This window comes from Tyto alba, unplaced genomic scaffold (assembly GCF_018691265.1).
Source record: "Tyto alba isolate M040663 unplaced genomic scaffold, T.alba_DEE_v4.0 Super-Scaffold_2, whole genome shotgun sequence".
NCBI classification, from domain to species: domain Eukaryota; kingdom Metazoa; phylum Chordata; class Aves; order Strigiformes; family Tytonidae; genus Tyto; species Tyto alba.
Window position 1 is genome coordinate 58,999,795 of NW_024881282.1, and position 26,227 is coordinate 59,026,021.

Below are 26,227 nucleotides of genomic sequence, written 5' to 3' on the forward strand. Positions count from 1 at the left end.
ATTATACACAGTCTGACTTAAAAAACAATGTACAAAATTCTGTTCTAACAGACATAAATCAACTACAATAATTAAGATTTTTAAATCTTCTGAAACATAAAAAAAATCTTATAAAAATCTTAAGAAATCAAGATTTAGTTAGAACATAATTGCTCTCAAATACAAATAAAATATAAATTATAATGATCAAGTAACACCTAGGGGTATCGTGAATTTAAGAGTTCATCTTCTAATCAGGTTTGTCTTATAAGTTTTGTTCTATTTCTTTTTAATCATATTTTAATTATATTTGCAATACAGCCTAGTAAGACTGAAATAGATTACTCTGCTGAGAAGAACTGCCTCAGGGAAAGTGGGAAAAAGACCTGGGACAGACTCCTCTTCAGCAGTGCATCGCACTGCCTTCATCTGTCAGCTCTACTCTCCACCAGCATGTCTGTGATCACAGAGACGGTGCTACAACAGCCTGTTACACATTTAACGAATCCAGCCCAGGAGAAGAATATGGGAGAACTTTCCTTTTTGTTTTAATTGCATATTTCTTTGATAAGAAAAAGAGAGAGGTAAAAACCTTTCACACACGAGGCTATTGCCCTAGAGACACTGCGGAGTCTTTACATTTACTTTCAAAGTATATAAACAAGAGCCTGACAGTAACAATGTAACAGGGAGTAAAAGAAGCCATAGGAGCAACACTAGAAAATTTCAAAGCAAATTAAGATACAAATGTATATTAAACCGATCATTCTTGATCCACCCTAACTCATATTTTCCTTGTACAAACCTCCTGTTGATATTAACTAGAATAAAAATCAGAATACACAGCAATAATGGGCATGCTTTCTATATTTATATGGGGATGACTGACTAATTTAAAAGCTGACCCATCACTAAAGCAATGAAAAGATACTACTGATGCTAGCTTCATGAAAATGAAGAAAAGAGCTGAACAAATGGGTCTGATACAGATAGAAGAGATGAGATAGCAAGAACCAACAGATAAACAATTAGCACTGTTAATTTGCGGGGGGGGGGGGGGGGGTGAAAAAAAAAAAATGAATACAGCTTGCTCCTCTCCCTTCATCCAAAGGCAATTTTAATCTCAATTAGCTTTATTAAAGCAAGGACCAATGCTTTTCTACAAACTATGCACAACGTGATCCCAACCTCTGGCAGACGACAGAGGGCTCAGGAAGGCCATGCCCACACCAGGGATTTTAAGCACAGGTTGAAGTCTTTGACTTAACAGGGACAACTAACATTTTAGGAGCAGCTGACGGTGCCCAGCTTGGCCTTGGACTGGAACAAGGTTCTCCAGGCTAGTCTTGCCCACTGTTTTCTTTTTAAGGTGTTCTCCATCACCTATCCCTGGCCCAGCTGGAGAACTGAACTCATGTTCATCCAATTCCACAAAGTAACTGGGGGTGTGGGGTGAGTGGGGGGGTCAGGGAGAAATCAGGCTGGATCCCTGAGGCCTCGTTTCCTCTGCAACTGACCACGGCAGCTCAGATCTCAAGCATATCTAGAGCACTAACACTCTCAGTAAAAACACTGGCTGCCCTGGTTAATAAGAAAATTACAATAGAGGGTTAAGAACAAGTAGGTCATCTGTTGATAAGAGTAAATTAATTGAGATACAGTATTATATAGTCTTAGAGCAAACAAGTGAGGAAAAAAGGGAAAGTTCTATCTACAAAAAGTGTTTTCAGACAAGATATACTATCCAAAGCAATATCCAATCTCAGCCTTATCCATTATCTCCAACACCATTTCTTATCAATATGAACTCTCTCTGCAAACCTGCCTAACCCCAGTACTCACACTTTCCCAGCCTTTTTCCAGATGCTGACAAGGGCATTTTAATTCAAGCTTTGGGCACTATTTAAGCACCTTTTCATGTCATTTAGATGTCTAAATGCACTAAACCAACTGATTCATATTCTCTTGGCCGCCTCTTCTTAAATACAAACTACCCCTTTGTCTTTGTAATCTTAACTCCAGACATAGCTAAACTGAAACTCCCTCCACCTACTGCACTTTGATTAGGCTATGGCTTTGCTTCTCCTTATACGTTTAGATATATGTTAGTCTATAACGACAAATGAAAGAACTGAAAGTGCCGTTTCATCCTGTCTTTCTATACAGAATTTGCACATTCAAGAGTCCACTTCAATAAGAAGGAATATAAACACAGCTATGCACATGCTCTGTTCCCAAAGTTGATCTTCAATAACTTATATGAAAGTTTAGGTTATCAGGTAAGTATATTGAAATGTTACAGTACAAAGGTATTTTCTTTTTCTCATTTTAAATGTTGTCCTTAAGACAACCTAATTCTCTCATTGTGGTTTTCCTCTCATTTTTTCCAGTTTTCTTATCTGCAGACTGCTTTTCTCAATACAGCTGAAAACATTTTTAGTTCTCTGCTTCTTCCACACAACTCTTTGAAAGAAACCTTTTGTTATCTTACCATTACCAATCACCATCCCTTGAGAACTCTGAGGTTTCACTTTCTGATCTCCTCCAACTGTCTGTTCTTTCTTACTGTCCTGCCCAGTGAAACGCTTACGCTTACACTGACTAACAAAACGAGGGGCAAAATAAAGAACAAAGATGCCTGTTTGTAATTTACTGGAAACTTGAATCACAGCAAATACAAGCCCAAAAGACTACATTATAGCAATGAATTACTGCCAGTCCAACTCAGCACATAACAACCAACGCACTGCAAAACCAGATGAGTCTCTACACATGTAACTATTTAAAAAGAAGTCTGAATCAGTCAGCGTTCTCAACATGACTACACAGAATGGCGATGTTGTCAGCCTGCCCTGAAGCTCCAGCTATTTTAATACAAGAAAAGGATGGAAATGCGTTTAAAAGTCAAGCATGCTCACTGAGAGCACTGACTCAAACCATCTTGTCGTCCCTGGTGGGAAGCTTTGCCCCGCAGCCTGAGCTGTCGCTTTCCCCACCCCTACAGCCTGGTTTTGGGAGCTGGTAGCTGCTCACACACCCGAAACGATACACCATCACTCTGCAGATGTGGGATTTTGCCAGGCCATTTTGCAAGTTTGACACATTTTAGTTTTTCTGCTTTTATGATGCAAAGGCAAGTAATATTAGATAAAAGAACTGAGCATAGAGTGATGTCATCTTCAACTATTGGCATGTATTAAATCAAACAACTGAAGTGGAACAAGTATCTGTATAAAAAAAATTACACAAAAATGTAACTATCATTAAATGATTACATCTCTGAGGGAGAGAAATCACATGCTTTTGAATTGTGCATTTATGCCGTAAGTAATTAAAACAATAACTGTAAGCCAGTCTGGGTATGCATTTCCATGTTACAACAAGGTTGTTTTAAAATGTGAATCAAGCATTAGAGATGCTTTGCCATCAAAAAAGATGAAAAAAATCAGCTATCAGACTTTGAACTACTTTATCAAAAATAATTTGAAAACCCTAATGTATAATATAGTATTAGACCTTGAAAAAGACATTGATTTGTACATAGCTATGAATTTCCTCCCAACTATTTTCAATAAGCTACTACATAGAACAGATCCCATCCGTGGAATTCCTTATGCACTCTTCTCCCTGTTCCAGGTTTCAGCAGCTTAGAGTTACTGGTGCCTAACTGCTTTAGTCCGTAGTTTAGAACACCAAAGCAAGTTAAAACAACAGCAACCAGGAGACTGAGAAAGTACCCAACAGCAGTTATTGTTACTGAACACTGGTTGCTCAAAGCAGACCAGGCATTAAGTGATGGAGAGTAAAAAGTACAATGTTGGAGCCTTCATTACTGACTCTCATTACTATCTGTAGCTTTAAAATTCTAATGAGTAATCATGTCATAAGAGGAAGGGAGGCCATCCTGAGTACTGTAAGGATCCATGCTCAAGCTTATGATGCTCAAGGTATATGATTTTCCCTCATGTATAGAAATTGTTGTTTTTCTTACTAGAAATAACACAGTATAATCTTAATAGGTGATTTTTTTTAATAAACGAACAGAGGTCTACAAAACTGGCTTTAGGATACAAATACTTTCTCACTAAGACTCACCAAAAAACATGATGAACTAATAGAATCCAACTTCTCTCTTCTCAAAATGATTATGGAAGAGATCATATTAAAGACACAACTTGCTGCTGGGGAAAAAAAAAAAAATCTGCTAAATATTCCCTCTCTTGCAATACATTTAGCACTTCTGTTATGCAGAGATACTAGTTTTTCCTCATATCTCTGACAAAGGAACTGGAGTAAGCAGTGATCTGCGGAGCCGCGGAGGAACGACACGCCGAGACAGACTCAATGTGGGTGACAGAGCATCATATATCGTACCTCTTTATTAGTCCAGGGTACATATATGTATACAGACAACGATAATTATTATGCCTACTAGTCACTAGCTGATTGGCTTAAGCTCTAAAGGTCGTATTCTCACGGTCCACCTACTTGCAGTTAGCTAACAGCACAAGCTTCTCATAACACTGAGTTTCTCAGGCCACTATTTCTAATTTTTGTTAACTTGTTTTCGATACACAACGGTACACAAGGCTGAAGCGTCCTTGACATTCGTCATGTATCAGCAGCTGCAGGCAAACCCTAGTGAGGCCCAGCATCAGCCCCTAGAACAGGCTCTGATCGTACAACTGCTCGGTGGGCTCAGGACCCTTGTCTCTGAGCCATTCTCCAACAGTGATCTGCAAATTAATTTATAGTAGCTTGTTACTAACCACGAGCTCGGACATAAAGACTGCTAAACATGCTTGTGCAGAGACTTCCTAAATGCAAGAGAGACCATCAGCTAGATGCACACTTGTCATTTCAGACTCACCATAGCAGTAGCTCTACTAATCACAGAGATTAAAGGATATGCAGTCTGTCAGAAAAGGGAACAAAGACCTGTGGCTACAGGAAAAAAGCTCCCTGCTCACTGGGTTAGGATGCTTCATTTGCATTATTCGAAGCAAAACAGCTCGTCAGGAGGTTTTTGACCACCCATTCTCTTTCATTTCACAGTGGAATTAGGTGACATTATCTGTAGCTAATTGTTTGAATCCTTAGAACAGGCTGAGTAAGCAGTAACGTAGGCTGGGCCACACTGGTTTAATACAGCTTTGGAAAACAGAAGACTAGGTCATCACCGTACTCACATCCGCAGCATAAAACAAACCTGTGACCTTTTGGTCAGAGAGCCATGTCAGCCTCTCCAAGGAAAGACTGCATTCAGAAAAATTAAATAGGAGATGAGGGGGGGATGTCACCCTCTACGTCAATGATGAGCTGAAGTGCACAGAGCTCTGCCTGGGGATGAATGAGGAGCTGAGAGTTTATGGGATGAGCAACTGAGAGTTTATGGGTCAGGATTAGAGGGAGGGCAGGGTCTGCTAGCAGCCACCCAACCAGGAAGACCAAGTTGATGAGGCCATCTAGAGACAGACAGGAGCAGCCTCAAATTCACAAGCCCTGGTCCTCATGGGGGACTTCAACCACCCTGATATCTGTTGGAGGGACAACAGAGCAGGGCATAACCAACCCAGGAGGTTCCTGGAATGCACTGATGATAACTTCCTTTTCCAAGCGACAGCAGAGCCAATGAGGAAAAGTGTTGTGCTGGACCTTGTTCTCAGCAGCAAGGAGGAGCTGGTGGGGAATGTGAAGCTCAAAGGCAGCCTTGGCTGCAGAGCCCATGAAAAGCTGGAACTGAAGATCCTTAGGGCAGTGAGGAGGGCACACAGCAAGCTTGCTACCCTGGACTTCAGGAGAGCAGACTTCGGCCTCTTCAGGGATCTGCTCGGCGGTATACCATAGGATGAAGGCCTGGAGGGAAGCGGGGGCCAAGAAAGCTGGTTAATATTTAAGGACCATCTCCTCCAAAATCAGGAGTGATTCATCCTGACAAAGAAGTCAGGTAAGAATGCCAGGAGGCCTGCATGGATGAACAAGGTGCTCCTGGACAAGGTCAGACACAAAAATGAAGCCTATGGAGGGTAGAAGCAAGGACAGGTAGACTGGGAGGAATACAGAGAAATTGTCTGAGCAGCCAGGGATCAGGTTAGGAAGGCCAATACCCTGATAGAAATAAATCTGGCCGGGGATGTCCGAGGCAACAAGAATAGCTTCTATAGGTATGTTCGTGATAAAACGCATGGTCCATAACTCTAGTACAGGAAACAAGGACAGACATGGATCTTGGTTAGCCTATATTACATGCAAGTTTAAGACATGTCAAAACTGTCACACTGAAATACAATTTTAAGCACTTATTTTAATAGCATTTTTTATATAACCTAGTAGGAGAAATTTTTTTGCTCAAATACCTTTAAGTAAGTGCATGAAAAATATGTGGGGTTAGCATGGGAGCATAGGAGAGGTAAGGAAAAAAAACAACCTTACAGTTTCTTTTTGTTTGGGAGGACTTAGTTACTGAAATATGTTCAGTCACCGCTGAATAATCCCGTTTCAATGGGAATACCCACACTTCATTTTCATCCAAAGGAAATGACTGCATCTCTACTGCCTGGAGCAAGCTGCCAAATGACTTTATAGAGATTTCATTCTCCCCTTCCAAATACTGTCCCTCTTCTGTTTCAGCACTTCAGAAGGCACACCATGAGCACAGCAAGAAAGCATTACCCCACTAGTCCCATATATTCAACAGCAGAGATGTGAAAGCCATGCAAATCACAGGTATGTCCTTGATCATACTGTCATTTAAGAGCTGAGCACACAGTGTTTCCAGGACTAATTCCTGCCTACTTGAAACGGATGAATACAGGGAGAGCTGAGCTTAGCAGGAAGCCATGGGCTTTCTCAGCTGCCTCCTCAGTATTTAAGGAACATCAAACTTCATACCCCATTGTATTTTTATCTCTTTGAACATAAATTGTACATAATCACCTAAAAGGAACTTTTCGTAAGGTGCCTTCCAGCCGATTTTTACCAGAAATTGTCACCAATGAAAAGTTCTGAAAGTCAGCATACCACTTCTCAGGTCTCTCAGAAATAATTGTCATCTCCCTGTGGAGCATATCAGTATCCATCTGATTACTACCTAGAAATGGCAGACTGAGAATATTACAGGAATTTATCTTCTAAAAGAATAGGCTCTGCTTGTCTCCATAAAATTCAAACTCCTTATGGCTTGTAGCATTTGGGAGCTGTATTTTGGTACTCATAGAACAGAGCTCTGCAGAAATGAAAACTAAGCCAGTGTGAAAACTATCTAGCTGTAATAAAAGATATGAACACAAGTCACAGAATACAAGAAAACCTTTATTCTTTAAAATAGAATGAAGAGAAACTATCTACATACAAGCTATAGGTTGGGGTTTTTTTGCTTGCATATTTATATGCAGTACTGACATATCACAAGTGCTTAAATCCTTTTTTCCCTCTTGAGTTTCTATTTTTTCTTCCTTGGCCTGTATATAATAAGTGCACCTTGTAATGCAGGAAATGCTGCCAAATGTTTCTCTAAGAAAAACACCGGGGTAATAAAAGTTTGGAAGAAATCTGGTGCTCAGACCAGAAGGTGTCAACATATTTGACTGAAACTGGGCACAAGTCACAGTGAAATACAAAAACTGAAACTAGTATGGGGGGACAAAAAAGCATGCTTCCAGTTAAGTTTTTTAATAAGGAACCTTGGCTGATGAGTACATCAAACATTTGAGCTTTCCAAAAGGAAACATTACCTTTGTAAGAGAGTTTCTTTCTCATGTCTGTCTAGTAGGGAGTGGCACATTTCAGGCATTCAGAGCATAAAGCAATGACAACAATGCAGAGTCACATGAAGCTGTTCTGTGCCAGCTGTGTAAGCTTCCTGAAATTTCATTCACTAAAAGGTCAAGAACTTGTAGTACTGTACATATGAGGCCTTTTAGAAATTATTTGGGGTTCAATTGCCTTTAAGATTTTTCTTGTGGTTCAGTACAAAACTAACATTTCACTGATTTACTTGGCAATGGAACATGTTGTCCACATATGTTCCGCTGTGCAGGGAATGCATTTGGTCTTTTATGTTGCTTTTGGAACCAAGTGGCTCTCTGCCTTAGGTAAAAAGTTATAGTAGCTATGACGGACAACAGCAATTTCCAGTTTTACTTATGTAAATCATGATCCTAAACAAAGAAGCTATCCACCTTGAAAGCTATTAAAAATATAACCACAATTCAGATTTTAAGTTCATAATTTTAAATTAAAAAAAAAAAAAATGAAATAATCTAGCCTGAAAATACCAAGGATTTGGAAAATGCTATTCTGCTGAGCCTAATCCTAATGTGCTCAGTTATAAACAAACATACATAACTGCAAAACATAGCCTCCAGCTTGAAAACAATCCTGTATTAAAGCCATAGGTAATCTGTCTTACATAATGTTATTTGCATTTTGTAATCCTGTTAAAAATACTTGTGACATCAAATCAATGTCTTCTATTCACAAATGCAGCATCCAAACCAGGAGTTGCACTCACAGTAGAACAGCCTTTGGGCTTTTTCTTTATTTTATGAGTAGACCTTTTGTAGCATTTGTGGTATACATAGTTCACACTGTTCAGTCTTTTAGTACAAATATAAATTAGAGAACTATCACCACTTGTCCTAGGAAATTAAACTAGACTCTGTTGTTCCAGTTTGGTGAATTATTCACATCCATGGGGGACAGGATGTTAACACAAGGTTTTGCCATTAATAAGCAGATTATAACTTTAGGGCAGGAAGTTAATATTAAACCTTATGCTAATTCACCTTATCTCACTTAAATTCTGAACAGCAATCCAGTAGGTAACGTAAAAAAGTCCCAGGATGTAGGTAGATACCCAAATACACTACACAAGTCCCAATTCCGTCTTAGAATTTTGTAGAGTTGACTTAATTCATGCCCCTGTGCACAGAAGCACATGTTCTGGGTCGATAAGCACTTATCTTCTGTGTACTACTGTACAGCTCTCTAAGCAGATGTGATCAAGCACCTGATGTCTATAAGAGTTCTCTGGGAGAAGTGGAGAAGTCAGATGTGATGAGCATCACATCTGAGAAGCAGAAATGGTGATAACTCCTGCTCACTTTCTCCTCAGCCAGGTGGTTAGAGCACATACGTAAGGATGGGAAATCTAACTTCAAGCCCCATGTGAGAAGAGCTGGTTGAGCAGGGCTGATGATGATCTACTACAGAACAGAGGCTCATCAGAGAGCATGATCTGGCATATCAGCTCTCCCAGTCGTTCCTTGTTACACAGTGGCTCAGTGCAGATAGAAACTTTCATTTATCATACCCTGGGTCCTGGCAGCTGGGACACAGAACAGAAGTGACTGAGACCCTGTGAAGACCAGCAAAAGAACAGAACCAAGATTTCCCATTTCTTCTGTGCCCTGATCACTGGAAAAAGTGTTCTTCCCTCCAATACTTCTGAAATGTCTACCCATGGAAGAACTACAGACAGACTTGTTCTGAAATGGAAAGAGGATATATATCACAGAATCAGAGAGTAGTTAAGGTTGGAAGGGACTTCTGGAAGTCACCTGGTTTATACACTTGCCTCCCACTCTGTTCAGCACAAGAACAAATTCAAAGTTAGGTATAATATCCTAATGATTCTTTAATGTTTTTAATGAAAGACAGACAAACACGTCATTGAACTGGTCTTCAGAGAGTTCTTATTTCTCATCATGAGGCAAAATGCTAAAAACAAAGTTGTATTGGGCAGGCTGGCTTGCTACCCTATACCAAATAGTTAAAATTCTGGCACAGCTGAGTTTAAGTTAGGAGGACAGGATTTCACTTTTAGGATGTATACACACACAGAGAAAGCCATGTTTACAGATATGTTGAATTATTACACTGATATTTCTCAGAAAGAGATCCTACAGTCTAGTAGGTTTCCAAGCCCTGAGCTGGTTTAATTTTAAACATATTTGCAAATTTAAAGAGAATATCAGACAAGTGCTGCACGTCCTACCAAGTCTGGCATTCATTTAGCATAATTACAAAGATCCACCTAGCCCAAGGTCTCATCTGACAGCAGCTAAAAGCAAATGCCCAAGGGAGAAGGATACATTTGTGGCAATACTCTCCCAGCCTTCATCAAATGAAAGCTGAGATGCTTGCTGCAATTTCCCATTGCTCAACTCTACTGTTATACTGCCTTGATGAAGTACTATCATTTTTACACCATTGCTGTCGTCAGAATAAAGACCTCCAATTTCAGAAGCTATAGCATGCTATTAGAAACATTGCATGCTGATAATGGCAATGGCTGTAAAGTTAGCAATAAACACCAGTATAGAAGCTACACTGAAGATATACTGTGCTCCCTGAAAAAAAGGCAAAACATCGTAAAGTTTTTCCAGAAGCTTTTTAAAGTGTGTATCAATTCGTTTATCTTGATTTTACTATCAAATTATGGTCTAAAACATTATAAACTATATTGTGGCAAGGTCTACAGAATTTAAAATTGCTGAGAAAAAAAAAAAAAAAAAACACAAACCAAAACAAAGCACATTAAATTCAAGTGCATCCTATAGTTAGAGTCCTAGGTATAAGGCCCGTGTCTGTGTGCATATCCAGCACACTTATTCACCAGCTCCCAGCATGGTCCAGGAACTGTCCAGCTGAAATCTCTCCAATCAATCCTTGTGCCCCCCGTGCAGCATGGTGACTGACTGAACTCCCACCCACCTTTACACAAGGCAGCTGACCAACAGGACTCTCCAGCTGAGGAGTTTCCCCAGGATGTTCACAGGCCAACTGATAGGAGCTGCTTGTATGCTTAAATGTATGAATAGCATCCCAGGTCAAAAGACTTCCCAAGGCAGCTGAAACTGTTTCTGGTTATGTAGCAGTGTCCTGAATAAGTGCAAGACAGTGAGGAAAACATTTCATACAGAGTTTAATGTAACCAAGAGAAACAGATCAGCAGCAAGCACTTTGTGGAGTCTCATCTAAACCAGCTGAAGAGACTCATCATCATCATCCAGTAAAGGACCATCAGACCCTATTGAGAGATTAGATTCCCCAGATGAGCATTACCCAACACAACAGAAACCAGTCAGTTACTTGTCCCATCCACCCTTTAAACAAACAACTGACTATGCAACAATATCAGGAAAGTTATTTGGAGACAAAGGATTACATTGTCTTCTTCAAGGAAAACACTATAGTCACTTTCCAACATTTGCCATCATGTTAAGCCTACTTCATTTGCATCTGTGGTGCTTCCTTAATGGTTTACAGATGGAAGTTTTTGGCATAATACCTAGAAATATTTGTTTTATCAGTTGCACTGAACTAAATGACGGAAAGTGATCAAAAACACAATTCAAGCTTCAGATTAATCCTAGAGGCATTACTCCCATTTTACATAGACAGCAGACCAGAAAGAGCTCTAAAGGATGAGACATTTTCATGTTATCTTAAATTAATTACACCAGATGGAAAAATAAAACCCCACACATTTCCCAAACACTTGAAGTAAATTCAATGCATCGCCAGTGTTCCCACAAGTACTATAAAATACTACCCAGAGAGGATCAGAACAGTGTTTCCTGAGTAAAGGTTGCTTCTACCACTTACACTACAAGTTCTCAGATCAGTCCAAGTGCAATTAGCTTCACAACTCTGGTTTCTCAAAACACCCGTAACACCCAAGTTTGCTTATATGTTTATTTCTTTATACACACCATTAAGAAATTCCAACAGTTTTCTTTATATATGACCTTTATACCACAACTGTCTTGAATTAGTAGCAATGGGTGGCAGTGTATCTTACACACAGGTTACACCTTAGGACCAGCCGGGACCTGGTGACAACGTGCAACATAGTCATCACCTCATAAGGTGTCATTCCCACCTTCATTTCCCTCCTGCTCACCTTAAGCAGCACAGTTAATTTTCAGTTATCCGAGGCAGTAAAGAGGTCAGATAATCAAGGAAAAAAAAAAAAAAACAAAACAAAAAAAACACACAGCAATAATACTTGTGTACATGCATTAAGTTACAGAAGAACACTCAACAGGATAACTGATGCCAAAGAGGTCAGTTATACTGTTGACTATGAACGGACACAAATCCCTTGACTAATAGTGACCTCAAATCAGACAGCATCGCACGACAGTATCTCCTGTTCTCTGACCTAAGTTTCCTCACAGGAAGCCAATTTGAGCATTTCTAGATTTACAGTACAATTGATACATAACCTGAAAAATAAATACAAATATATTAACCTTCGCAGAAACCACAGCTTGGAGAATAAACAGAAGTACATATAATGGAAAGCCTTTTATTTAAAGCTACTGTATGATACTTCTAATGATTACAAATTGCCAGTGTGACATTAAAACGCTTATCAATTCTCAGGACAGTTGACTGGATGTGTAAGGAAAGCCCCACCTCTCCCTCAATATAATGAAATAAAGTTTCAAAACTCATCACCTTTCTGTCATCAAGTTTTGTGTTTGTTAATCTAATTAATAATTTGATTACAACAGAATATCATCCATTCATGTTGAAGATCAAGTCAGGGAGGATAATCTGGCCATGCTGGTTCCCCAAACTCTATAATGGTGCCAACTCCCTGAGCCATCTGCAGGATATTATATTTTCTTTACAATATAGTTGTTAGCCTTCCAGTACTGAAGCACTACTTAAAATTAAACTAGCTGGATATAAATCCAAGTTTTTCTTTCCATGTCCCCAATAAGGCTAAGGACCTCAAATCCAGCTTCATTAATAGCAAAGAAAACTTCTGACAAATGAAGCACGCTATATGAAATGTTTCTAAAAGTAGAATACATACACTAAACGTGTGCTTTCACATACTGTTTTTAAACTGGTTCTGAACAGTATAACAATTTTTTTTTTCTGATGAGTATGTATATATTTAGTGGAGTAAGCTTTAATATTCTTCAAAAATGTAAGAGCTAAAAAAACTGTACTACACAGTACTCATTAATTGTGTCTAGGAGTTGTAATCATAAATTCCAATCTCATTAGGACTGACAGTGTATGGACAGATAGCCTCAAAGAACATACAGAAATTTGCAAAATAATTTTGTATGAAAACTCAGAAGTCATTATACAGCAAACAAAGGTTTTAAGATACTGACTTCAAAGTCTGACTGTCTAATTATATTTAAGTATGTAAGCCTACTTAAAAGGAACCTTTACATTTTGTTTTACAGTTCTGTACCTCCTATTACACAACTGCACTCAAAGTAAAATTTACATACTAATTACTTGCCTGTGTCTGAATAGCAGGTATTTAAAAATCTATCATCTCATGATAGAAACGGCAATGAAGGGATAGAGACAACAAGGGAACTAAAAAACGTTGCTCTTCTGGGTCCTACTTACAGACTTGCAAGTGTTTCATTTTGGACTCTGCACAAGTCTTTGTCTGAGGATTAGTGTTCAGAAATTTAATTACATTACCAAGGTTGAGTTACATTTTGTGTACTATCAGAAAAGTGATGGGTTGTTTTTTCCAGCAATATTTAATGTTAAAAATGATCAATAGCTGTAATTTTGATAGATAATATTTAATGTTAAATGGCAATAATTTTAAAAGTACATAAAATATTTTCATCTCCAAGCCAGATTTCACAGCAATGCCAACACAGTATCAATTTAGTTCCTTTTCTTGTTAATTATAAAAATAATATTGAAACTGGGGGAAAATTAATCTAATTATAATCAAGTAATTATGAAACACAAATCCATAGTTCCACTAATCTGAATTGTTTTTGAAAAATAACAGATATTAGTCAAAGTAGTGCATTAGCTCACCATAGTGAATTATAAATTGTGAATTATAAATTATTTCCCACAACCACAGATAAAACCTCCCACTAATGAAAGCAAACATTTAGCTATTATTCAGAAACAGATGTCTCACTCTATCCTTTCCCATCCAGGATAAGTCAATTTTAGGGATCAGCATTATTCTGCATCTTCAGAGAAACATGTGCTTGTACTAACTTGGAATTTCATTTCAGCAATCTGTCACAACCCAGATCATGTGTTGTAGTGTGCAGAATAATCACTGGAGCCTAGATCAAAACACCATCAGTGAAAGGTCATTTTTCTACTTGTGAGCAGCAAGACAAGGAACAGATGTACAGTCTTTACAAGAAGAATCTTAAAGCAATTCTTCTTTGCACTTTAAAAACAAACAAACAAAAAAAAAAAAAAAACACACAAAAAACACCCCTTAATTCTTTGCCAATTCAGACAATATTTTATACTTATGAGCATCAGTCATTAAAACGGTAGCTTGGCGTTTTGTTTTAGTAAACAATAAGTCACAGCTGTATTCTGTTAGTAGCTATTTGTATGTACTTAGACCTCTGATCCCTCTTCCCTCACTTTGTTATCTTCCACACTTTCTTCTCATTTCAGCACTTTCCTTCTTTTATCTCTTACATTCCAATTAATATGTCTTTTTATGAGCAGCTAAACCAGGAAGCTACGTATTAGTTTGTAATTTGAACTTTCTCATCTAAGATAATAAAAGTACTGGTATTTAATTTAGTTTGCTGTGTGAAACGTCTTTGTCATAAGTATGGTTAGTAACTGAAAAACTCAGACATCCTTGACTCTTAGGACAGCTTTACCTCTTGAGAGAAAAGAAACATGCGTAAGTGTCTATATAACATAATGAACATAAAGGCTAATCTTCCTACTAATGCTAACTTTTGCATTAGTGGTGGCACCATTTAACTTCCAATAGATTACAGCTATTGCATATGTTCTCGGCAATAGTGTTTCTGTTACTGTATTTAAGGGACAGAATTCAGCCCTTGTAGAGAGTTGTCAAGTCTCATAACTTTAACTGAATTTTTCAAAAACCCAGATGCAAAAATCAACGAATCATTAAGAGCAACTCAGGTTTATTTTTAGATGTTTCTAGGCTTATAGACAGAGAAAAAAAAAATAAAGCTAGGCCACATTAGCCAAGCGAACTATGAAGATACAAATCTTAATAAATCATTAACTCCTATGATACTCTTGAGTGTCTGATGCTGTCAGTTCTGCCAGTACATTTCCACAGATGCAGTGAGAAACCTACTCCCATACTTCAACGCTGAGGGGGTGAGAAGGTTGTGAAAAAGTACATAAATCTTTAGAAGTCACTTGGAGAAATTCCTCCAGATGAAGTTTTGAGGACAATATCTGCAAACCATCTTACAAAGAACCTCTCCAGAAATCCTGCTGTTAAGGAAACTGTGTCTGCTGGAAATGACAGTGGGGAAATTGGAAATCTGGGGCACCATATAAGGCTATTCTGATGATGCTTCACTCCAGTGCAGATAGTAGAACTGAGACCCCAAGAGAGCAACCAAAGCTCTTTAAGACTTGCCTCTAAAGAATACTGTGACTTTGAAACAATGAGATAAAGACTTTGCTTTCCTTACAAAAACTGTCTAGGTTTTAGAGGAAAATAATTCAAAGACAAGACACTACCGCTGTAACTTGAGACAGTGCATTAGCAGTAAAAGCCAACACATGAGATGCTTTTATCACCTACATTTCTAACAAGAAAGCTAAATAGAAATTACTGAACAACATCTTTCACTAACAACTACAGTACAGCATTCCTAAGAAAGGCTACTTTATTGAAGTATTTCATTTTAGGCCCATAATGTTAAACCTTTTCCATGATACTCTAGAGAGCAAAGTTACACACTTTAAAGCACATAAATATGAATAGTAAAAATTAAAAGAAGAATATGCAAATATTGGGGGATCTTTGTGAAAACATTAACTTTAATTCAGACAGAATTAAATTACTCCTTAACTTCAAGAGAGGATCTATGGAGAAACGAGTCTATTTTTCATTTTCAAATAAAGATGGACATGGTCCTGGAAAACATGCTTGAATTAAAATTACTGGACTCAATATAAAGGTAAATGGGTTATGTATAACAACTTATTATTTACAGGTCAAACTACATGATCTGATGAACAGTTCTGACTTCCACTGTAGGAATACCAAACCACAGGCGAGTTCTAAGTAGATGTATTTGCTTTCATCTTACAGTGACAAAATATAATACTATTTAATGTTTATTAAATTCTCTGCATATATACTGTGTTATTTATTCAGTCACTTTACTGTATTTTTACTGGCATAGGCACTCTCCAGTCTAAGGATTTTGGTTTGGAGTCATTAAACAATCTGTCTGCCCTCTGGTGGTCACACTCACCTTTATAAGTTCCCACATTTTTTTCTTTTTTTAAGTTGAAAATGCACTTTATACAACTACCACCTACACGGTCTAACAGATAATTTAGCTTTTAATCACCCTGGGCTCGCTTGATTTTCAGTTATGTAATTACTTATATTTCAACTTAACCATGTAGAAATAGCCAGTACATAATTTAAGATGTTCCTTGTTTCATCCATACCTAAAACCAAAACACCCATTTTTAAAGCAGTCAAACTACAGGAAAGCAGAAAAATTGCAAAATTTCTCAGGATGACACCTGAAATATCTTTTATACTGCCTGGGAGAAGATGTTACACCTTGCAACACATTGAAATGTTGGCTATTAGACTCCAAGGTGCATAAATACATGAAACGCTTCTGACAGGGAAAATGGATATTCAAAAGACTATTTGCACATTAAAGGTGTCCGAGTTGTACCATACAGAAGCTTCTATGAATTTGTATATTATGCAAGATCTATATGGACAAAAACATTCAATAAGGAACTATCAGGGTCTGTAGTCCAGTCATCAGCACTGCTTCTCCAACAGCCACATGCTAGTTCATGTGACAGGAGAGCAGTCATGCAGCTTCCTTACTCACTTTGTATTACCCAGGAATATCCAGGAAAAAGTTAGAGAAAACTGAAACTGTTTCCCAGCTCTAAGCCTGCACCATCAGAGAAGCAGTAGGTGGAATCCTCTTTCCCTCATTATTTGATTCTTTTAAAGACATTAAATGATGTAAAAACCACCCAAACTTCAGAAGGATCCAAAATACACTTGGTATGTAGAACACTGACAGCAGACTTGTTAGTTGTTTTGGATGTCTAACCAAAAACCAGCTCACGAGCAGACAAAAGCAAGGCAAACAATACAGAAGGTACATACAGCTCCAATATGAAGGGTGGGCTCCTTGACATCCCCACAATGTCCCAAACAACCTTGTGGTATTACCTGGATGGGGTGGCAGTAATAGTGATAATAGTTCTTATTGGCCCCTATGTCCTAACCAAACCTATGCCTAGGGAATAATAGTAATACCTGCAACAGAAAGAAGCTCAGAAGACTGTAAATTCTCTGCAATAGTACCAAGAACATATGCTCTCCCTTCCATCTTCACCACCAAAACAGTCCCTACCTAAGGGTGTCTCTGAACTTCACTAACTGAACAATAAATAAATATGGTGGTAGATGGAAGTGGGAATATTTTACATCTGGTGAAAAGACTGTATCCTGTCCAACATCTCCGGTCACAAGGGATCTTGTCTTCACGATTTACATACTTGATTACTGCCATACTGTAATGATTTTCCCACACTCCGGAGAAGGCAACAACTTCCTGAAAGCATGACAGGACTCAGCAAGCATCATGATGCAGACTTGGGTTTTCAGTGTTATTCAGAACTCAATTCACAATGTGGAAAATGGGTTGCCATTATGTCCTGAACTAACTTAACAACAACAACAAAAGCTGATTACACTAGAACCATTAAATTGCTCATAACAGAAAATGCTCACCATCCATGGAGAACAGAACTCTTCATAGCAGCCGGAACCAGCTTACTACTCCAACGCTCAAGAAAAACTAGAGGCCTCAGTCTATACAACATTACATGCAAAAACTTCATTTCTGTTCTTTTGCCTTTTAATGCAGAGCTAGCCTGTTGTAAACCTACTCAAGTCCTGTACAATTCTGAAAGGATGAGAAAGGAAAATTAATATATCTCCCTTTTCTGAGCTTCAGTAAGAAATACCAAGTCAGAACAGATTAAAAAACAGTAAAATGGCTAGCACAGCCCATTAACATCTCATCCCACCCAAAGCAAGAACCAGATTTTGATTGTATGTGGCCACGTAATGCAACAAAATTACCAAATTCAGCTGAGCTGAGAACAGAAAAAATACCTTCCATTTCCAAGCAGAGCAGCAACTCAAGAGGGCTAAACTTCCTGCTGTATGCTTGGTTTGTCCAGACACCACAGCACTGGTCTACAGGTGGGGAGGCTTAATGGAATGACCCACAGATTCCAGCTTGCTTGAAGTGGCAGTAAGCAAGTCACTAAACCTGTTTATCCCACGGTCCTGGTTGGGGCTGGACTAGAGCTCCTGTTGGTTTGGCAGCGGGAGGAGCTGCAGCACCCTGAGACCCCAGAGGCTCCCCAGGTCCCAGTGCCCTCACCTGTGTGCGGGGGCGGGGGGAGCACAGCTGGAGGGCTGGGCCCCGATTGGCCAATAGTCCATGTCATGTGACATCATGCTCACTATATAAAGGCAGGAGTGGGCTGGGAGGGGCTCTCACTTCCGGGGGTGTGGCTGTGGGGCCTTTGTGTTGGGGATCACTGGCCAGGAGCAGGTGGGTGGTGAGCAGCTGTATTGTACATTACCCATTGGTGCTGCTGTCAGTGTATTATTCTGTTACTGTTATTAAACTGTTTTTATCTCAACCTGCGAGTCTCCCTTTGCCCCTCCGATTCCCTCCCTATTCCCAAGTGGAGGGAGGGTGGGTGAGCGGCTGTGTGGCATTTAGCTGCTGACCAGGCTCAAACCACAACACCCACCCAAAAAACAGCCATGACCAAGTTTACCTCTTCCTGATATCACCTGAAAATTGTAACACGGAAGGCACATCGAGCACCTCCTGCATTTTAATTCCCTTAGAGATGTGAACAGCAGCGGAGTAGGAAACCCACTTTTTAGTCCTTCTAAACACTGGAGGAGTAGTAAAGAGGACTATCTATCCTGTTACAAAGGGTAACTTGTGGTGTACAAGCCTACTGATGAACAACATTCAATTCTTAAATACTCTTGAAAAGCCCTTTAAATGGCAAGAAATATGCCATGAAGATAACAGGGGTATGTAATGTTTTCCTCCAAATTTCTTGATTTGACACTTCCTAACCAAAAAACCTCCAACCCTTCACCAATAGTAAGACAAATTCTTGTTTTCTTCTGCTGCTCCCCTTTAAGTAATTCATTTCCCTGTGTTTGACATGCTCTTCAAAATTCTTCCCTCGCACAGGACTGGTTGCACTTCCCACTTCACACCCAGGAGCTATCCCCTGCTTCATCCCACACACTTTTATACACGAGTTGTACATACATTCCCTCTCAATCTATTCTACTCAGAGCTCCCAAGACTGCTGCCTTTTCCCTTTAAGATTTCCGGTGAATTTTATTCCCCACTCCCTCACTTCTACCACTTCTTTCTAATGTAAAAGTCAATAATACATTTTGTCCTTTATCCTTCTCCTCATACAGCAGTCCTCCTCATGGATTTCCTCCCCCTTCCCTCTATAATTCATCATCTTCAGCCTCTTTCTTTCAACGTTGTTCATTTCTACTACCCTGCCCATGCTACAATATTTAGCAGGAACACTTCCCTTGAATAGTGCCTATGCGCTGTTCAGTTAACTCCATGGTATTCTCCACCAGCAAAACTGTTTCCTGACTCCAAATACTGTACAATAGGTGGCTTTTGCACTAATTGACTACATACAATGCCTTTGCACACACACAGAGACAGAGCCCTACAGTGTTGTGACATTGTAACGGAAACTCCTTTGCATGAACCCTCAGAATCAAGGTGGACAAACTTGACGCCTGAAAACACAGAAAAGGGGAAATTAGAAGCAAGAAGCACAGTTCAGAAAGACAAGGAAAATCTGTACTCATGTATAAACACTGTCAGCTCATCATTTAGGTAACAGTCTAAAGGAAAATGGGATGCTGATATTTTGGGTGGCTGTCTGGAAATGCCTAACTAGCAACAAAGACTAACTTGTACAACTAAGAAGTTATGGACCAACTTTTGTTTTCTTCAAACAGGCTATTAAACTGTAACAATTACATACCTTAAACCAGAAGGCATTAAAAGGTTATATACACCTCGTGGTGCAGATATATTAGGACAACTCTATTCCCACTAGGACACATCCAAATTCAGCAGACTTACATGAATATTTACAGAGACTACATTTGTACTAACTGTCTGATTTTGTCGTCAATTTAGACAGCTAGTTCCTTTCTAATGGGGCTGTTTTTTAAAGTTACCACGTCCTCGTAAGTTGAACTGGCCTTTTTTTCCTCACTTGGCTATTTTTGTGCATCCGAGATGCTCTGCACGAAATACTGCTTTTTATATAAAGTTTGGTTGCTTAAAGTAGAATGGAGGTACTGTGAGCTCTTACAGAAACATTTTATAATTCAAGCTGTTATGCTTCCATACTAAAAAGTTAACAAGGGGAAAGCTGTAATCACATTATGAATTGAGCCATTTCAAAACCGAAACAGTGTAGGAAAACAGTGTATTCACAAAATGAATACTAAGATAGATTTATCCTGATTCATACAGCAAAACAAAAAAAATGAAAGCTTCTTACAACAGTTAATTGAGGATCCAGATGAACATTTCTGTACTTATTCAACATTTACTAGAAGGGAGAAGCTAAAGAGCAATCCAGAGGAGTATTTGCAATGCAATTAGGCTAGACAAGTAAGCCTGAATGTATGCCAGCTGCAGGGGCCTGCCCTTAATTCACACAATCAAATGTCTAGTGTGTCGCACAGTGTCTAGCATCAGTATCTCCTGTATTAAAAGTCTCATCAGATATGTACTTGTTTACAGAGCATCTTAATTGGGGTCTGAACACATATCTAGCAGTATCTTCTAGCAGTCTATATGCCAGTCCATCACCATCTGCCAGTTAAAGCTTCCACAGATGAAAAAAAAAAAAAAAATCAATTCAAACAAACGCATTCGGCACTCAAACTAAGCTATCATTCACATTTCAATATAAGACTTGAATTCCTTTTCAGTGTTCTTCAACTTTGACCCAGCTCTACCCCCTCCTTCACTGAAAAGGGCAAAGACAACAGCCCAGCAAGTGGGACAGGCAAAACAGACCTCCTTTGTTCACTTTTTCCCTTTCAGTTTTCTATTGAGGTAAATAACTGAAAGCTCAGCCAGCCTCCAGTAGCTCAGAAGAAAGCAATATATCTAGCTTGCAACTATCCTTTCCTGGCTAACAAACAGTAGGACAAAACTTATGGTGCATCATGTTAATCTTATTATTGGAGATTAACTCTTTACAAATTCCCTTAATATTATATTTACAAGACAACATTCATAAATGCAGAAGTAACAACATCTTTAATACTAAACTGAATAGGCAATACACAATACGTACCAATTTAAAATGCAACAAATTATCACTGCAGAGAAAGTATAACTGAATTTTTTGAATACTATCAGCCCACTCAGGAAGGCAAAATCAAATTCATTGCATATTGCCCAGCAGACAACCTCCTACATTATTGCCTCAGCTTACATTACCGAAATATACTTTCTCTGTATGGCTTTGCATTTTACCAACTCTGTTCATAAAACATAACAAACTGAACATGTCCAGTGAAAACTGAATAGAACAGTTTTGCTGTACTATTCCAATACAATGGAAGGTAAGTAATCACAATTCAGGGTGATTTGGGACAAATTAATAAAACTACAGTCTAACAGCAATTCCACAGCCGTAGGCAAAACAGATGTAATTTTTAGGCTGATTGAGCTGTGCAATAATCTATTAACAAAAACCCAAACCCTTAGTGTATTCAGTATGTTTTATGTCCAGATACCACAGAGAGTCATTTCCCTACAGCAGGAAGAATGGGGAGACCAGCATTACCTTTTTCCTGACTTGAAATTGGAATCCTCAAACCAATAAAATCTGTCAATTAGAGCGACATCTCATTAACCCCAAGAAATCTAACTTGGTTACAAAAGCTTCTGCTGTCTCCTTTTTGAGCACCAGAGAGAAATACCAAAGCAAAACACACTGACAGGAGGTATCAGTAAGCATCCACTGAATTTGTTGTTTTATTTCATTTCCTGAAAATAAAGACCATTTTTAAAAAACGAATTTTCTTATTACAAACCTTCTTAGCAAGCAAACTGTGACATATGCGATAAATATTATGCTTTCTGCAAGAAGATAAGGAATGATAACTAATGTTCAGATTCTGGTGAGCTCATTCACCTTGAACATTCTTACTTTTGAGTATTTTTACCATGGCCAGTAAGACTAATTACAGAAGTAAGATACCAATACGAGTATGATTGATTGTGGTTTTATTCTGTGAGTTGTGAAGAGGGTTTTAGCTCCATCATTAGCACCAGCTGGTTCACACTACCCCATCATCCAATGTGGTCACACAGCTGCATAGTCTTCCTTAAGCTACACCACCTTTACACATTCCAGAATGTGAGTTCATGCAATGGATACTGAGTTCCGTCAACATCAAGCAGCTTTCTAGTTTTGCTTCTTTGCATTCAGTATTCTCATTCTCAGAACACAACACTTTACCAATTCTGTACTGATACAGTCTGACAGCTAATTTTAGACACCCCAGAGATTTTTACAGTACTTTGAAATTCAGATAAGTAACTTTTACAGACCTCACTATCAAACGCTCCAGCAACTCTGGTCAGTTGCTTTGCGATTTCTATTCAAAACTAAGGACGACCATCAACTAAACAAATACCTGAGGTGTATTCATACAAATGGTAATATCAAACAGATTAGACAAATATTAAAAATACGCTTCACCTGCAAGTCAGTTTTCTGACTTCTAGGTCCTTTGAGCAAGCATACAACACTCTAGTATCCTTCCCTTTCCAGCTGATATCCTTTGCCCGCAAGATGCATCTCTTGGTATATGCACTGCTCTCAAACTCAAAATGAAGTCCAGATGCCTTCTGATGTTGTACCTATTCTATGAGCAGTCCCATATAATTGATATCCATAAATTATCACGCCCATTACGTTTAATTATGGAAGAAGGTGAAATGACTGATAATGCACCTGTTAGATGCAACGAAGTTTTCAGGTTTCATCAACCTTTTCCATAATATACTTAATTAAGAATCAAAATGTATTTGAACACTTAAAAACAGAGAAAGAAATAAGCAAAGATAGAGAGCATTAGAAAAACGAAACCCAGGTGGTTAATACTGGCTTCTTGACACAGTAGGAGGTTGTTTTGAATAACAGTGAAAGGCTGAACCTTTAAGGATAACAGAATGTCTTATCACAATCTATAGGTTCTACTGCGCAGTCACATATCACATTTTCCATTGTTTTATCTAACTATACAGACAGCTAAGAAATAGTATTCCTTTCACAAGTACTTGTCGATATGGAACAGCCTTATTGACTGGGCTGAAGCATGCTATGATCTTTAAATATTTAAACAGCTTGGCATTATTAATCAGGTACTGTTTACACTTAGACTCTGAAGCCTTGGTTTAAATACATTTCAGACTTCCAAACTAACACATCTATGCTGAAGAGTTCAGCGGATGCTGAAGGTCTAGTTAATTATTACTTTTTAACCAAAGAGCATTTGCTGCCCAGACTTCGCTGCAATTTTCTGCGTTAAACGCCATCAAGAGAGAGGAAAGCAAAGCAAGGGCAAATAGGAAAAGCTCAGGGTCCGGGTGTTTTATACCTAAATAAAAACCCAGCGTTGCTACCCGCTGCAAGAAGCGTAAATAAATCAATTTAAAAAAAAAAAAAAATAGCGGAGAAATGAGCGCGTAGAAGCCGAAACGCGGATCCCGGCACTTCAGCACAGACAGCTCCTTCTTCCCCCGCCACCGCCCCCGCCGGGCCCTCGCCCCCGCCGGCCAGCGCACGAAATGGCGACCTACCCACCGAGGGATGTGGGCGCGTCGCAGTCGCGGAGCGTCTCCGCCCGGCCCGGCCGGGCCGGGCGGAGACGCTCCGCGGCTGCGACCCGCCGAGTCCGCCCGCCCGTCAGGTCCCCCCCGGCCGCCGCCACAAAGCCCCCGCAGCGGGCGGGCTCACCAGGTGCCTCCTCGCAGCCGCTGCCCGCGTCTCCCCTCACAAGGTCTCCGCGCCCCGAGGGGGGGGGGTGTGCGTGGGGCGGGGGGGAGCCGCACCGCGCCCCGCTCTCCCGTCCCCTCCTCAGGGGAGCCCCGGGACACCCCGCGGCGGCCCCGGCCCAGGCGATGCCGTCGGGGGCGGCACCTCCCTGCGCGGTGACAGGGAAGGCCAGGCCGGTACTCACGGGAAGCTGCAGCCCGAGGTCGAGGGGGATCCGCAGCCGCGCTGCTGCTGCTGTTGCTGCTGCTCTTCTTCTTCTTCCTCCTCCTCCTGCCTGCCCGGCAGCCCAGCCACAAGAGCCGAGGCAAGCGCGCTCCCGCGCCTATCACCTCCCTGCCACCCCCGCCCTACCGCGGGGCGCGCTCCCGCTGGGGGGGGGGCGGGGTAGGCGCGCGGCTGCGCGAGCTGCGCCGGGGCGTGCGTGGCGTGGCCGGGCGAGGCGGAGCGGCGGTGGGTGGGGGGTGGGGGGGGGCAGTGCCGGCTCCCTCGCACCTGAGGTGGCGCGGGGCGGCGGCCTCCATCTTGGGCATCGCCCCGCCGCGGGAAGGGAGAGAGCCCCGGCGCTTTTCCCCCTTGTTTGGGGGCGACTGCCGACCCCTCTCCGCCGCCCGGGTGAAAATGAGGGTACACCCGGTCATCGTGGTGTTCTGCGGGCGGACCTGCAGGCGGTGCCAGGTCTCGGCCTTCTCAGACACACACACCCCCCACACACACCCACGCCCTTAAACTTCTGGGGCGTCTCTGGAAGATACCCGACCCGGGCCCCGGGCTGCTCCCCTGCCCTCCCGCCGTCCGGGGAAAGCCAAACGCTCATCGGGGTACCCCCACACCCCACACCCCTCCCCGGCAGCGGTGCGGGCCCTGGCAAAGGCGGCGTTTTAAATAGACGCATTATTTTAGCCCGGCGGTGCCCCTCTAAATAGACGGTTTCAGCTACTTCCCAAACTGGAGACAAGGATATTACTTTACACTCGAGAATAGTCCTATTGAACTTCGTCGTGCAACTCACATGTGTGTAGTTAAACAGGGGTGTTGGCAGGGCTGAAGCCAGTATTTTCGGCTGCTGTGGGTACAATAATACAGTAAATTAAACTGACTTCAGAAAGACAGACGCTTGCAGTGCCGGGTTCTTCTGGGGGGCGGTGGAATCCTCCGCGGCATGCCGGTTGTCCTGGGGACTGCCGCAAATAGCGGAGCCAGCGGCCTGCCCACAGCCCGTACCAGCTCACTCTTCAGTCAGTGCAAAAGTGAATTAGGTTAAATTTCCAGTTCACAAGTTCAGGAAGTCAGACGCTTAAATGCAATCATTTAAAGAGAACCTCTGGATGAGAGCATCTGGAGAAGAGTCTTGGTTGAGGGTTATCTCAAATAAACCTTCCTGCTGAACACACCTCTCAGTCTGGAAGCGCTCACAGTGCTCACCTTCCCTTTCACATCCTGCAATTCATTTAATGCACAGTGCCAGAAAGCATTTTAATATAATTTTGAGACTTCTATGGGCTATGTTCAGTATTGTTCAAAATGAATCCAAGTCTAGGTTTAAGATGTAAATGTGATTACCTGCCGCTGCTGAACTGGCTTTTGGATCTGCCGTTTTAGGAATAGCCTTCTGTGCTTTCCAAGGTGGCAACTTTTATAGCGGTTAACTCTTTATTATACGTCTCAGAAAACAGCTCTCAAGGTGAACTCTGTGGTGATAATAGTGCAAAACACAGTGCCCAAGATGAGCAAAAAGCCCTTACTCTGCATCTCTGCAGAAACCCCATTACAACTCTGGCAAGTTAAATCTGAACAGCTGAGCTACTGAAAAACAACACTCTAGATGAATAACAGATTCTATAAATGATATAGCACATGCATATAAATATCCAAGGGTTAAACAATAAGTCAGACACTACTTCTTCAGACTTTGGAGATATTTAAGCTCCTATCAGTCTGAGGCCAGGATATTATTGTTTGAAACCTGAATGTGCAAAGAAGTTTACATGGATGTGAAGAAAATAATTTTTATAAAGGGAAGTAAGTGCTTGAATTTATTGTGTACCCCTAGATGTACTTTACTTTTGTTTCCTTATTTTTTTCCATACAACTCCTATGTTCC

The 26,227-nt window shown here is 40.5% G+C and overlaps 1 protein-coding gene across 26 annotated transcripts in view; it reads right to left on the reverse strand.

The window, feature by feature from the left end:
- The window catches only part of NRCAM (neuronal cell adhesion molecule), a 161,377-nt gene extending 136,883 nt beyond the window's left edge, over positions 1-24,494 (reverse strand). For 25 of the 26 annotated variants that reach the window (XM_042792070.1, XM_042792064.1, XM_042792068.1 and 22 more), the window contains exon 1: positions 24,311-24,494. The gene's annotated coding sequence lies outside the window, so the exon portion shown is untranslated. Of the gene's footprint in view, positions 1-24,087; positions 24,178-24,310 lie in introns of those variants that run through there. The other variant, XM_042792049.1, reaches the window with a different exon arrangement.
- Between the last annotated feature and the right edge of the window lie 1,733 nt (positions 24,495-26,227).